The sequence below is a fragment of the Hydra vulgaris genome, chromosome 01, assembly GCF_038396675.1.
Source record: "Hydra vulgaris chromosome 01, alternate assembly HydraT2T_AEP".
Classification (NCBI taxonomy): Eukaryota; Metazoa; Cnidaria; class Hydrozoa; order Anthoathecata; family Hydridae; genus Hydra; species Hydra vulgaris.
The window spans coordinates 16,297,336-16,313,572 of NC_088920.1; positions in this window are offsets into that span (position 1 = coordinate 16,297,336).

The following is a 16,237-nucleotide window of genomic DNA, read 5'->3' on the forward strand; positions in this document are numbered from 1 at the left end:
GCTTTTAAAATGATTAAACGGGTATACAGTATAAATTCTTGCGATTTTTCAAAAAAATTCTTTTTAAAGGTCTATTAGTTCTTTTCATCTTCTATTAGACAGGGAATCTTCTTAGATTAACTTAAAGTTACCAAAATAACGACGAGATTCAAAGTAAGGTGGAAAAAATTGATGTAAATTATTATTGCCCGATCTCTGTTTTCCTATGTTTTCAAAAGTATTCAAGAAAATTTTATATACGATTATCAATACTTATCTTATGTAAATAATAAATTATTTAATATTTAATATGGTTTCAAGTACAAAACTATCAAACGAGCAAAGCTTTTTTTTTATTATTGTAGTTGTTTAGGTTACTCCCAGAAGTTTTTACGGAATTATCACAGATTATCGTGGAGGAGCATTTAATGCCTCTATCTTTACCAATATCGCATATTGGGCCAGAGTCGACGTTGATTTTCAAATCTCTGGGTTCTCAGACAAAATTCAAACCACTAAAACCTCTATTGACTTATTATTATGTTACTTCTCGTAACAAAACAGTCACTCGATGTATGCACAGGTAATCCTGTCAATTATAGAATTTACGAAACACAACTTTTAGCTTCTAACATTTACCTATTAGGTTACAAGTTTCCATACGATTTTAGATTATTTATTGTGAAATACAAATTACTGTTGCTATATTTATGTCATTTTGTTTTAATATTTTACATTACTTTTAATTGTTTTAATTACTCATACTAATAACACATGCTACTACAGTATGCATACACGCATACATTCCACTGACAATTTTCATTACATGCATTGACTATTTACATATTGCATGTACAGCCTTTAAAATTAAAACAGTTCACAACTCTCACTGACCCTGGTTAAAATTCAACAAATCACTGCACTTACTGTCATTCATGTCAAAAAATCATTACAATTGTATGCAAGTTGTACTGAACTTAACCAAGTGTCCTCTGGTCTCAGTGTCAATGTAGAAGTTTGTGGCAACTGTCCTGATAAAATACACTGGAACAGTCCTGCTCCATTGCTGACACCTTCTATACATCACATTCATGCTCAACGCTACATGACTCTTACTTTCGTCGACTTCTATTTATTATTCCTGTTTACATTTGCAACATTTTCTTTAGAGCAATTTTTAGTATTTTTCTTCTTAAAGACTCTTTGTATTCCACTTGACACATGTCCTTTTGTACTTTTATATCACTCTGCAACAATCTTTTTAACTTATTATGCATCTCTAAGGCGTTCACTGGTCGTTAAAAAATATCAAAATCTGCAAAGTACTTCCTTAAAAAAAATTTTGTGGTAAATAGTACAATGTTTAATACACTGTATCTTTTTAAACACCACGATATTAAACTAGCAACATAAAGAGTACAAATTATTTGTAACTTTAGAAAAGAAAAAACCTTTGTTGAATGTCAAAATTTGAAAGTTTAAATTCACTACGCTGCCATATTAATAAATTGATACGTAAAATTCTAATAGTAAAATTTAGTACTACATTAAAAATTTAAAAAACTTTATATATTTTAATCTTTTGACAAAAAAAAAATAGCACTCTATAAGTATTAAAAGGGGTGTCCATTAAAAAAAAAATTTTAAAACCATCCAAGCTGAATTTTTTTTTCGCTCTAGTGTTTGTCTACAATGTAAAAGAAAAATTACCAAATTTTAGTAACTATTCTAGACTCCCCTTAAAGCCCGTAAATGTTTAATAGGTATTTTAATAAATAACAGTTTTTACTTCTAATAAAATGAAATTTTATTAGCAGTAAAACTAAATTTTTTTCTTTTTTAAAAAAAATAATATTTTTGATTATTTGAGATCCAACAAGAAATACTTTTGAAAAACTTTTTAAATATTATTAGGGACCTGTTAAATCTTCAAAAGCTTTAAAGGGGTTCTAGAATAGTTATTAAAATTCGTTAAAATATTTCTTTACATAGTACACGATATACTGAAAAAATAAAAGAAAAAAAATTAATTTAAGCGGTTTTAAAATTTTTTTGAATGGTGGATATCCTATTTTGCGTAATGGATATAAGAGAGCATAAATTCATTTTATTTGTTTTGCTTTAAAAAAATTTATTTTAAAAGTGTTGTTTAAGAAAAGAAAAGAGATTTAAAATTGTTTCAAGAGTACTTGATAAATCCATTTATAAATTAATTGTTTAATAAATATCTATTTTAATATTTAATGTAGATAATTTACATATAAAAGAATTTCTTATGCTTGTTAAATATACAACAAATAAAAAAACAAATAATTTTCGTTAGAAAAGCATTAGTTCAGCTGTCCATTTGCTGTCAATTTGTCTGTTTTAGCTTGTTGTGTCACTTACACAGTGTAGATCAAGAAGCTTTGCCCCCCCCCCTTCCCAACAAAATAGTTATAATATACAATCATAATAAATACTATAAGTGAACTATTTTATAGAAAAGGGCTTCCATAAAGCGTGTTCCCTTTAAACCACTATTTTTGCCACCTCTCACCACCCTTTTTTTGTGCAAAGCAATTTTTTCAAAGACCATTCTGCTTTTAAGTGTGAACATACAAAATCAAGTCTCGTAAAATTTCAAAACATTAAAAAATCTAACTTTTTTGTTTGAAACTCACTTTCATTCCTCTAAGATGTTTACTACACGGGAGAGGACGTTTATTAATTTTCGGAAATTTTTCCCTCCCACTAAAGGCTTATTAAGTTTATTTTTTTTACTTGTGATCAACAAAAAATGACATCTCAAAACTAAAAATAAACAAAACATATATATACATATATTAAACAAAGTAATATAGTTTCGTTAGAGAATATCAAGTAATCGACTAACTAAAACTTTATTTATTTAAAAAAATCTATATGCCTTAAAAACAATCTAACCAAAGAAGCCATTTTGTTCATGTACCTCTTATAAAAAAGGAAAAAACTCTATGAAAGTCCCCAACAATATCTATAAAATATCCAGTCTGAAGACAATAATGTTTGCCAACGACCCACATTAAGTTTTTTCGCACAACAACATTACTTTATTATTTGAGATTATGAACTTAGAACTTAAAAAATTTTCCAAGTGGTCTAAAGTAAATAAACTTTTACTAAATACTAACAAATCTAACCTAACTCTATTTCACCGACTTTCCAAAAAAAACCTCTCGTTGATCTTGATTATTCATTAATAATTGGTCTTTTATCTTCTTTATTCATTTTCTTCTTCTATATTCATTGATAATACTTAGGTAAATGAGTAAAAGCTGCACTGTTTTTAGGAATTTATATTGATGAAAATGTTTTATGGAGACGTCACATTGATAATTTAAGCAAACAAATTTTAAATTAAAAAGCTATTTAAACGTGCGTAGTTTAACTTAACTAGGTTATTTACTTTTTTACTGCAACATTAACTACGCAAATATTGCATGGGGCAATAAGAACAATAATAAAATTGAGCCTCTTCATTGTTATCAGAAGCATACAACTCTTATGATTAACTAACTCATTTAAAGCCTCTCAAGAAAAGTGAAAGTATTAAATATACTTGATGTGTATATAACTAATGTATATAATTAAATGTTTTATGTACAAATAAAAAACAAAATTAAGTTCGTCTCTTTTTCATGGACTATTTGTTTCAAAGTAAAAAATTAAATACAGTTTCTTTAATGATAATTTTTTGATGCAGTCATTTTCGAAAACTAACCTTAGTCAAAACTCAATTTTGCATACCATTTTTTGGAGCGTATTTTTTAAAACAAAATTATCTTTTTTTACATTTGGATTTTTCTATCAAAACGAATCATTTCTCTTTCAAAAAAAATTATCAGGTGTCGTTTTATATATTGGCATATTATCAATTTGAAAAACCACTTTATATAAATTTTAATTAAAACAACAGACGTTCTTTTAAAAATTTCTGTCTTTATCAATTACTTTTATCAGTTTGTAAGATTGGTACGTATAGCAGCCGTAGCGCAGTGGTTAGATTTCTGACGCAAAACCAGGAGGTTTGTGGTTTGGCGCCTAGTCTACCTCAATAAGCACTTTTGGTAATGAAGAAGGCGTGAACCTTTAGGTTAATGCTACTCCGAGGTGTTCATAGGAGCATTTAACCTTGAATATATACGATCTTCAGATATGTATTATTCTTAAGAAAGATGTTGTAAATTTTTCTTTATTTGTTTTTTTAGGGTTTTTTCCTCACCACTTCTCTTGACAACAAATTATTAAACTTTCAGAGACTCTTCTAAAAAATCACTTGCAAATTTGAATACGACACCCCCTCCCTCCCTATAAAATGCAACTTGTATTTGGAATGATCAATCATTAAAAGTAAGAAAAGACCTTTCGATTTCTGATTCCAATTGTGAGGTCTTTACAATTGAAATTATCAACTCAAAAGTTAAAAAGCTTTCACCTTTAAAAGACCATCTAAAGATAATGAAAATTTTCTGACTGCTTACAAGATATTATAAAGATGTTGTTATAAGTCTTTTTCCGGTGATAAATCTTTAATTTTAAAACGAAATGTTCCAGAAAAACTTAAAATTGCAAAAGTCCTACCAATATTTATTACCAGAGAGCCGGTTTTGAACCAGAACTCTAATCACTGCACCTTGGCTGCTATTAATAAAAACTACTAATTATCGCTGTAATTATAAAACGATTGCTAATATTAAAACTGCTAATAATTAAAACTAATAACAATATTTTTAATAAAAACAGTTCGTATTTCAAAAGCAACATAAAAATGCAACAACGAGATCAAAAATGTTTGATCTCGTAAACAAAATAAATGGCTATTTTATTAAATAAAGATTATATTCTCGCTCCGCTTCTCTTTTTGCTATACATCAATGATCTTTCGAAAGTTTGAAATTCAAAACTATAATGGATAAAGATGATACTTATGTATTTTATTATCTATCTACTTCAATCACAGAACTTAGTGAATCTGCAAGTATTAAACTTGAAGTACTTAATAATTGCTAATAAATGTTATTATTAAATACAGAAAAATCAACGTTCTATTTCATATAGCATGGGCAACTACCCAAAGACCAAACCTTGTGACACTTCAACGACATCAAATACATGCTGCGAGAATTGTCTTTAATAAAGATAAATTCACTCATGCTAAACCTTTGATAAAACTTCCAAATATACAAAACATTTATAATGTTAGCATCAATTAGAAGTTATTGTTCATGCTAAAATATAAACTTGGACTTGTCTGATCACATTTGTTAATAGAATTTTTAAATGCAACAGAAATACGATAATTTTATGTACCATATAAAGTCACGCTTCTCTATTTCATACATAAGTGTGCCAAATACAGTGTGTATATGTTTTTGGATATATAATAGCTTATAAATGTGACTGTTGTGCTACCTTGAGGCTTTGCTAAACTGAAATTTTTATAAACTTATGTTGTCCTCCACAGTTAAAGCTAACTTTTGATTGCAAAGCGTTAATAATGTAATTTTTTACCGAAAATGTGGTTATATAAACTATTTACAAAAATAATTTAAAAAAAAAAAGCCTTTATTACCCAGTTATTTAAAACAATGAATGAAAAAGCTAGTAATTTCTGTGACAATTTCTGCAATCAATGTATTCGTTATATTTAGCTAAAGACTGGTGTGTATATTAATTGAAGCATATTAACGAATGAGAGAAAGACATTTTAATTTTCACAGTATATAAAAAGCTACAATATTTTAAACAAGTATGCAAAAATTGGTTGATAAAAAGCCAACGTTAGACTCATAAAAAAAACTTTTCTTCTTTTATTATTATGTTATTATTAATTTATATTTTGGTCTGATTTATTTACAAAAAATTCTTCAGTCTGAATTTTTTTTACAAAAATAAAATCAGACCAAAGGCTTAAACGAGTCCAAAGTTAACGTTTTCGAAGATTTTAATCGAAGCAAAATTTTATTCTCAGAAAACAACAAATGTATAAAATGGAAGAATAAAACCATTATAAAAAGTATATTATAGTTATTTTACCATTATAAAACCATTATAAAAACCATTATAAAAAGTATATTATAGTTAAAAGTATATAAAAGTATATTATAGTAAACCATTATAAAAAGTATATTGTAGTTATTTTAAGTATATTATAGTTATTATAAAAAGTATATTATAGTTAAAAGTATATAAAAGTATATTATAGTAAACCATTATAAAAAGTATATTATAGTTATTTTAAGTATATTATAGTTATTATAAAAAGTATATTATAGTTATTTACAAAAAGTATATTATAGTTATTATAGTTATTTTATTGAGTTTCATGGATGTAACATATTCTGTTAGTTGAAAATTAGTAGTACTTTTAACTTCAAAAAGTAAAGCCTTTTCCTATGATAATTGCATATTAGATGGCTCTAGTTTTTTTATATTAGGCATCTCAACAGAGCGGAGTGGTTTAAAAAATTTTTGAAACTAGATTTGCCTGAGTTGCAAATAATTGTCTTTTATAAAAAAAAAAAAAAACCTTAAAATGATGAGTGCAGGAGGTTTATCTAGAATCCAATAATTTTGACAAGTCCTAATTTAAGTCAAATTTTTTTAAAAAAACTTTTTCACACTGGGACTAAAAGAAGTGGATAATTATGAATGATTGGAATAAGATAAATGATTTGAATTTTTTTTCAAATTGATGAGTTGTTAAGGTTTCTCGAGAATCTAAGATTTTTGACCGGTTCTAATTTAAGTGAATTTTTTTTTATAAGTCTATAAAAGTTAGCTTTAAAATGTTGTAAACTGCAACAAAAACATTTACCCTAAAAATTCTGCTGTTTACAATAATTTTAATAAAAAATACGTTACAGAAATAGAATTTATGATGCTAAGTTTTATATCAAAAAAAGCGAATACAACTTTTCTTTTTTTTAAGGTTTTAGGAGGGGCTTCCACCTAAAAACTTGATTAAACTGAAAGTTTTTATCTTTATCATTGAGTAATAAAAATAGCAAATAAATAATGATATAAATGACTGATATATTTTCAAATTTGTAGGGCTGGTTTACACTTTTCTTCTTAGTTCTAGTATAATTTTTTATTTGATAACAACTCAATGTCGGTATAGTACTTTTCAAGAAATTGTCGTCATTCAGTTATTGCTTAAACAATTTTGCGGAAACAAAGATATTTCCATAAAATATATGGTTTGCAAGATAAACAATTAGATGTTATTAAGTATAAACACGAAAGATCTCACTGTGGACTACAAACAATCTTTTTAAATTTATTTAAGGTCGTATTCCAAGAAATAAAAGTCTTTTAAAAAACAAAATTTGGAATTGGTTCATTATTCTGTTGATCACAGAATACAAAAACTTTTAATACAACTTACCTTTGAGTATTAATGGTTTGGGTTTTTATCAACCAAATAGTTTGTAACGTCCATGACAACGCCATAGCAACCTTTATATAAACGAAAAAACTTCCAATATATAACTGCAAAAACCTATATATTGTAAATGTTAAAAAACATTATAAGTATTATAATCTACCTTGCTTATTTTTTGTTCATAAGCTAAATGATCATATGCAATTATAATATATAATTAAATTATTAAAAAGTTTGTTTGAGGCAGTATTTTGAGTATTTTGGAATTTTACAAGTTTTAAAAATTACCGTTTGAACTATTTTAAAAGTAGAACGCCTAAAGGTAACAAGCAAAATTTTGTATTTAAAAAGAAGCAAACTAGCGTTCACCATCATAATCGTTTTAAAAATGATAAACAAACAAACTAACAGAGTACCCTCCAACAACAATATACTTTCAAAAACAAAATAAGTTTAAAGATACTGAGAGCCATCAACCAGTCATACTTCGTTTTGACTGATATGACTATTTTGAAGAAAATATTTAAAACTGTTGCGGATAAGTTATGTTTTTTAGCTCAAAAACAATTTCTACTGTAAATAATGTAGGAAGAGAGTGATATGAAGTAAATATACGTCCTGCTATTGCATTCCGCAAAATTAGATGAGGCTTTCAGGCTATTGAAATATTTGCAATGAGTATTAACACATATAATATTTCTGAAAACGTTTTTGATACTTTAAAAGAAAAATAAACGTTTAAGTAATACTGATTATTTGAATGCTGCAACTAAAAGTATAAAAAAGGCAGTCCATGAACGCATTAAAAATGATTTGGAAGGTCACTACTATCATCATATAATCTATGGCACGTGGTAAAAGTGCGGGTAATTATCTCTCAATGGAGCCACGGCAGCATTGATTGGTAAAAAGTGCATAGACTATGAAATTCTTTTAAAATAATGTAGCGCTTGTCTATGTTTGGAAAAAACAATAAAAAGCCACGAGTATGATGAATGGGGTGTTAACCATATGGCAATATATATATATATATATATATATATATATATATATATATATATATATATATATATATATATATATATATAAAGTATCTTGGAGATGAAGACATATTATCATTCAATGAAATCATGCAAAGTGACCCTATTAAGAGTATATGTCATGCGCAAAAACGTCTTGGTACTCGCCTCAGAAATCTGGGTAAAATAAATTCAAAGACACAGAACTGTCTGCAGGGTAAAGGTAAACTTACAGAATCAGTAATAAACTTTCTCCAAAACTATTATGGTTTAGCAATTAGAAACAATATTCATTGTTTGTATGCTATGAAGAAAGCCATTTGGTAGACTTTTTTCACTGCATTAAAATTTGATGATCAAGAATACCAACATAGAATGTGCCCGCGAGATAAAAATAGTGGGTGCAAATATCACTACAATAAGATTTATAATACAACCACCCAGTGGGCATCAGATCAACAAAAGGCGTCTTTTAAACGTTTAAAAAACGTCCAAAACGTTCAAAAGGCGTTCAAAAGAGTTCGAAACGTTTTAAAGAAGTTCAAAAGACGTCTTTTCTATGTCCCATCCCAATGGGCACATACAAAGAACATATATTATTATCAATAGAAATTTTTAATTTATTAAAAGCAATTTTTCAGGATTTATTAGCAGATGAATTTCGTTCAAAATGTCTTTACGGTCGAACACAGAATGCAAGGCGCTCAATTCAATAATCTGGAAATGCTGTCCTAAAATCATTTTTGCTATCCAATCAACACTAGGGATTGGAGTAAATTCTGTAGTATTGAATTTTAATGATAGTTCAAGTGTTTTGTCTATATTATTAAAGTTTGGCTTTTTTGGTTATGCAAGGATAATCATAGCAAAGCAAAAAGCTCTACTCAATTACAATTGTCAATAAAAAAAAAATCCCCCAAAAACATTTAAAAGGTATTAAAAAAGAATACTTAAATATAGTTAAGAAAACTGAAAAAGTAACATATGAACCCGTAGGTTTTTAATTTATTATATTTTTTCCAAAAAATATATATAATTTTTGCCAAAGGTATAACTTCTATTTTGATAAGTCTCAAAATTTACTCTTTCACTAACTTTAAAAGTTTGCAAAATAAAAACTTTTTGAATAATTATGCAAAAGAGAAATTGCTGAAATTTTCACAAAATGTTCTTCATATTATTATAATTTATTTGACAGAAGATTTTTGTTCAAAGCATTTTAGATCTTTAAATCGAATATATATTTACTCTGGTCACTGATTCCCTGATTCCTTGATAGTGTAACCCTGACGTAACACTTAGGGGAAAGGCGCCTAAGATGGCGAAGCTGCTATGATGGCATACTGGTCATGTTTCCATAAAAATTGGTTTTGGTGAAAAATTTATTAGACCTACTTGACTAAATTGACTTTACATTAGTTTTTGTGAAAATACGCCCCTTGTGCACAAATAATGCTTTTATAATCAACAAAAAACGATTTTGGAGTGTGCTGCTGTCGTTTTATTCCCTTCAAATATTTAAAATTGTGATTTTGTTATTAACTGTGCAGAAAGAGAATTTTCATGCTTTTTATATTAAAGTTTTTTTCATGCAGTGGAATACTTTAGTTTTAACTTTTGAACAAGGCAGAAACAGCTCGTTTTAATGAATATGATAACTTCTTCCCATGATAGCATACTGTTGGGGGTATTGCAATATTTATGAGTTGAGAAAACCTTTTTTTTTTATAAGAAAAACTTATTTTTAAGTAAAGTAAAAAGAAAGCGATGCTTTGAAAGGTTTTTTTTGGTCTAAAAAATACATAAAACGCAGTATATCCTATGCGCACGCGCGAATCTTTACAATGTTGCTGTGTAGCATAAAATATAAAATTAGGATGGTTACGAGTAATTTCTGGCTTTTCTGAGGGAAGACTCTAAGATTAAATGAAAATCTTTATAAAATCTTCCTCTATGCTATCATAGGAGCATTGGCTGCCTATTATCGCACACTTGAGCTTTTATTTTTAAAATAGAAATAACTTATAAAAAAAAAAAATTGATGAAAACACCAAGAGTTATTATTGTTCTACGTGTAACAAAGAATGTATATTAAAACTCTTATTATTGGTCTTCAGTATACTGAATAATGAAGCTTTAAAGTTAAGTATGCCACCAGAGGCGCCTTTCCCTCACGTATTATTTATACGGAAGTTATTTTATTTTAAAGCGCGTTAATTACTTAAAAAATAACATGCCTCAAAACAAATTTATTTTATTTACACTTCATTAACTTATAATATTGTGCAGTGTAGTGGTTAATAAATTTGATTATGGTTTTTTTAGAATGTTTTTTTATTAACTAATTGATGCTAATATTAATTGCTAATAATCAATTAATGATGAATTAAATGCTAATTTTTGTGCTCATTGTGCAAATGTGTGCTAATATGCATGTTTGTGCTAATTGTGTAAAATTATTGCTAAAAATTAAATTAAAAAGAAAATTATTATAATTATATATAATTAAAAAAAAATTAAAAAATTAATGCAAAAGAGTGCAAAACTTGTGCTGACTGTGCAAAATTGTGCTAATTGTGCAATAGAATGTTTTTTGAGACACCAAATTGTACATATATAATCAATGGCTGGAGCATGAAGAAGACGCATATCGTCTTTTCCTAGAGCTCCGTTTATATTGTCGTCTTCAGTTTTCGAAACAAATTAAAAATTAAAAGTTAAAAATTTATAGGTGGAAAATTATATAGTAAAACACAATATATAGTAAATCGTAATGAAAGATATTTATTTTTTTCTTTTGGCTATTTATTTTTCAATTTTATAAGAAGAAGATAAGAAATAAATCAAAATAAAAATAAGTGAGTAGGGATAACTTTTTCAATTTAATTATTTTAGGGACTAATTTAAAATTTTTAAGATCGAAGTTATTTTTTAATAGAAATCGTTTAGATTTTCTTTTGAATTGTTCTGAGGAGAAGTTTAGAAGAATTTTATTTTTTAATAATATTTTTCGCAAAACTTTTCCATATAAATGGTCCACGGTATTGAATTTGAAATGAACTAAGTTTTAAATAATAATATCTTGGAACAATAAGATTATATGTTGAAAACTTTGTGGGGTATTTATGAGTAATTCAGTGAATTAAGAGTGAAATATATTAGGAGATAAAGCATGTTTTGACTTAAACATTTGAAGCATAACTTAGTTATGTTCTAATGAGTTTATAAACAATAAGGTTAACTTTATATAACATTGAGATATTTTTGGAGATTTTGTTTTCAATAGATTTAATATGATATTTTGCATGATATACTTTCATCTATAATCACTCCAAAAAAGTTAACCATTGACTCTCTTTTAATAATTCTTTTATTCATGAAGAAATTAGGTAATTTTAAAGAAAAGTTATCTCCTTAACTAGTTTTGGGGATTAAAATAAACTTAATTTGCCAACATCTACTAAAAGTTTATTATTTGTAATCCAGTTATTTTTTTTTAATAATTCTTCCTTAGATATTTTAAACAGGTCTTTTATATTTACTGATTGAATAAAAAAAATTCGATTCATCAGCAAAAAAAACAACATTAAATGTTTTGGATACAAAATATAAATCATTTATATAGAGTAGAAATATTAGCGGGTCTTTGATTGATCCCTAAGAAACATCGCAAGTTATAGTATGTGTTTTCTGTTTCATTTGCTGCATATATTATGTATTGTTTTCTGTTTGACAGGTAACTTTTAAACCATAGTAAGTTATTGTTTAGTATTCTATACAGTTCTAGTTATTTCTTAAGAATATTATGGTTAACAGTGTCAAATGCTTGTGACAAATCTATCAAAACTGCTAATGAATAGCAATCATGATTGAACCCATTGGATGTTTCCTCGGCGTTTACGGCGAGCAAAGATGGCGGCTAAATTGAGCTTCAATATTATTTTCTTTCAATCCATGGTATTAAAGTAATCACCAAAGTAAAACGAATAAAAAGCATAGTCAATATATTCAGTTGTTGAAAGTTGTTTGAAATTTGTTGTTTTCTGGTTGTTGTTGTTGTTTTCTGGTTGTTATTTTCTGGTTATAAAGTTGTTCAATATATACAGTTGTTGAAAGTTGTTGTTTTCTGATTGTTGTTATTTTCTGGCAAGTATTTTGTTTTTCTTTTTTTTGGTAAGTTAGAACAGATTAATTATGATTTAAATTTAATAAAAGAAAAATAACTTAATCCTAATAAAGTAAAAGAAAAAATAATGAAAATTACATTAAAAAAAAATTGAGAAATTAATTACAAACTCGAAGAACAAAAAAAGAGTATTTTAAAAGAAACGGAGCGCCTGTTAAAAGATCGAGAAAATTTTTTTACTGGTATAATTAGCACAAATTTAAAAATGCTCACTAATCTCCTAGATAAAATCGAAAAAGAAGTAGATACTAACAAATCAAAAGTCTTGAGAATAAAAAACGGCCTACGCGATTTTAAAGAAAGTCTTAACTTTTGAGAAATATGCATCACGGAAAAATTAAATCAGATCACGAAGCGTGATGAAAAAGAAATAAACAATTTAAATATAAAGACATTAGATTTGGAGAACTGGTCTCGAAGGAATAATTTAAGAATAGACGTAATATATGAAAAACCAAATGAAAACAGGGCTAATTGCAAAATGTGGTAAAGGAAATGTTCAAAAAACAACTTAAAATTAACAATGATCTTATTATAGAAAGAGCTCATAGAATAGGCCAACCTAAAAAAGATAAGAAGCTAAGAACTAATGTCCTAAAGTTATTAAATTTTCATGACAAAACAAAAATACTCAATGCTACAAAAAACTTGCAAGGAACAGGGATATACATGTTAATGTACATGTATGTACATTAATGTATGTACATTATAGAGGATTTCGCTTAAAAAACGATCGAAAGCCGAAAAAAGTTGTGGGAAGAGGTCAAAAAGCAGCGACTTGAAGGTAAGTATGCAGTTATAAAGTATGATAAATTTTTTCTACAGAATTTTGGAAGTAAATGCGTTCGTTCTTAAAAATAACTCCTTTTCAATTTATTTAATATAACTAATCATGGCTTTAATAAGTGATCTTGAAACTCTTGCCTTAAATTATTTTGAAACGAAATTTTTTTCATTACACGAAAACTCTAAACCAGATAATAATTATTTCTATGATACATAAAAATCGAATGTTCTTACTATTATCCAAATGAATTAAAACATAGTCATAAAAAGAATAGTCAGGAAACGCAGGTCGTTTTCAATTGTTTTCATATTTTAAGATGAGAATTGTGTGTTCCGCGTAAATAAGGTGCAAAACAAACTTTAATTATGGCTAAAAGTTTAGAAGATTTGAATCATTTTAAGCCTATTTTTGAGTTGCATCAAGACGAGCTTGATTCTATTTTTACAGTTATTGACCAGGATTTGTTAAATGCTGCTGCTGAAAAACAACATGCTTCAAATATACCACAATTAACACTTTTTTGTATATTTTGTAACAAAAAATGTTTGAGGTCGAGGGGTTTCCACATTACTCGGATTTGAAGTAGGTAACCATGTATTGTCGTATCTTTCTGGTCAATCAGTTTAGAGGGATACAGTTTTATCTGAGAACGCTTGTGTACTTTCAGATAGGGATTGATCTGTTATTATGTAGGCATGTTTTTAGGACATATCGTTGTATCATGTTTTCAGATATATATGTAAGAATATCGACAGTATATATCTATTTTATTTGCTGCTCAATATCAAGAAGGCGAACTTATTGTTATACTTATTATACCTATTCTTAATTAATTCATTTAATAATTGCATGGTTAAGTGCACTTAAAAAAAATAAATCTAAAAAAATAAAATAATGAAACCCAATACATATTACATCATATAAGGGAGAGGGATCATCTTCTTTTAGAGACTGGGGAGGTAATCCTCAAATAAAATAAAATAAAAGGAGAAAAAAACTCAATAAAAGGAGGAAAAAACTAAAGAATTTTATTTATTTTATTCTCACTCAACTTTATTCATTTTATTCATATTCAAGAAATTTATTTAAAACATTTTTCACTTACAACATTGTACAAGACTATTTCCTTGACAAAATGAGCAAGAACTGGTGATTTTGCCTGAGCACAAACTTGTTAACTCGCATAACAATTCAGGCTTGTGGAAAATGAAAATAGAGGCAATATGTATTTTTATTACTGCTGAAACAACCTTTAAGAATATGGACAGTAAGCTTAATAAGACTTACAGACTTATAGACTAAAACTAAGACTTATAGACTTACAAGTCTATCAATAAAATTGACAGCAAAGGTATTCTATTCTCACTTTTTGAAGATAAAAATTTTTTATAAAATTTTTAAAAGATTAAAAGTGAAACTGATACTTTTGTTATTAAAGAAGTTTGTTTATATGTTCTTGAAGACATCTTGAACTTGAATGTGAAAGCAAGGACATTTTTCTATGTCAAGGATAATCTACAGGCTTACAAAACTAAAGTTCAACAACTTAATTCCAAGACACTACGAACTTCACTAAAAAAGAAGAGTACTTATTAATAAGTATATATTTCTTTTTATAAAAAAAGGTTTTTTTCAATTAATCTAATTTATCAAATAAGGATTTTGCTTTACAAAAAATTTAAGTAATTTGAAGTTGAAATCAAAAGGTGATTATATAAAATTTACTAACACTTCATTTTGTGGGGATTGTAAACTTTACATAGTTAATGGTTTTTTGATAACATTTAGGGCCAACATTTTAGGGTTTTTATCATAATATTTTAAGTTTTTTTTGGAAACTTTCCCATTAATATCAAAGACCAAAAAATGCTGGAACCGCCCCTGACATGGATTGAAATTTTGATTATTGGATCCGCCCCTGACATTTTTTCACACAAATGTTTTGTTTATTAACACAAATGTTTTGTTTTAACTAAAGATTTTAATCAACTATATAAATAAAAACTATATAAGTAAATCTTTTACAATTTTTTTACTCCGTTAATAATTATGATTTGAATATTTGAAAAATATAATGATTAACTATTTTTAATAGTTAATAATTATGAAATTTTAGCCTTAAATTGTCTAATGCACTAGTGCCAACCGTGCTTATAATGTCAATCTATTAAAGCAAAAAAAGAAAATAACTTTTACATAATTACATCCTCGAATGTTACTTAAATGTATTAATCTTTTTTTGATCAGATAAACCAATATTGGGTTATAAAGTATCTGCTCATTTAGCCAATAATGTGTTTTAACAATTTGTGGCTATGAAAATAGCCGTTTAAATAGGTGTATTATGGAGAAGTTTTTATTCGCTTTCTGCATGGTACTGGTTTTTCATTAATCTTAAAGTGAATATCTTCTTAGGAATTCCCATCTTTTTTAGGTCTGAAGACTTTTTAATTTCGAATGGTATTATCATTATAGCTAAAATCACAGACAGATGGATTATCCATGCGAGAACCAATTTGGCGTTATGATGTCCATAATAGTTTTCTTGTAGATCTTGGAAAACTCTTTCTGTTAATACATAAGATACATCATTAAAAAGTAAAAATTTTTTAAACTCAACTGTAGAATTAATTGTAACTTTATTTCCTTCATAGGTTTGCCACGATATAAACGGTTTACATCTGTCGTTTAGAATAAAGTTACCTTGACAGTTATTAATGGTATTTAAACACTTTTAAAAATATGGCAAAAATTCTGTTTTAAGCCAGTTAAAACGATAGTCATCAACAGGAGAAAATGGGACTAAGAATGGCTTTAACTTTTGAATTTATTCCAAATGATAACTATAATATCAAAAA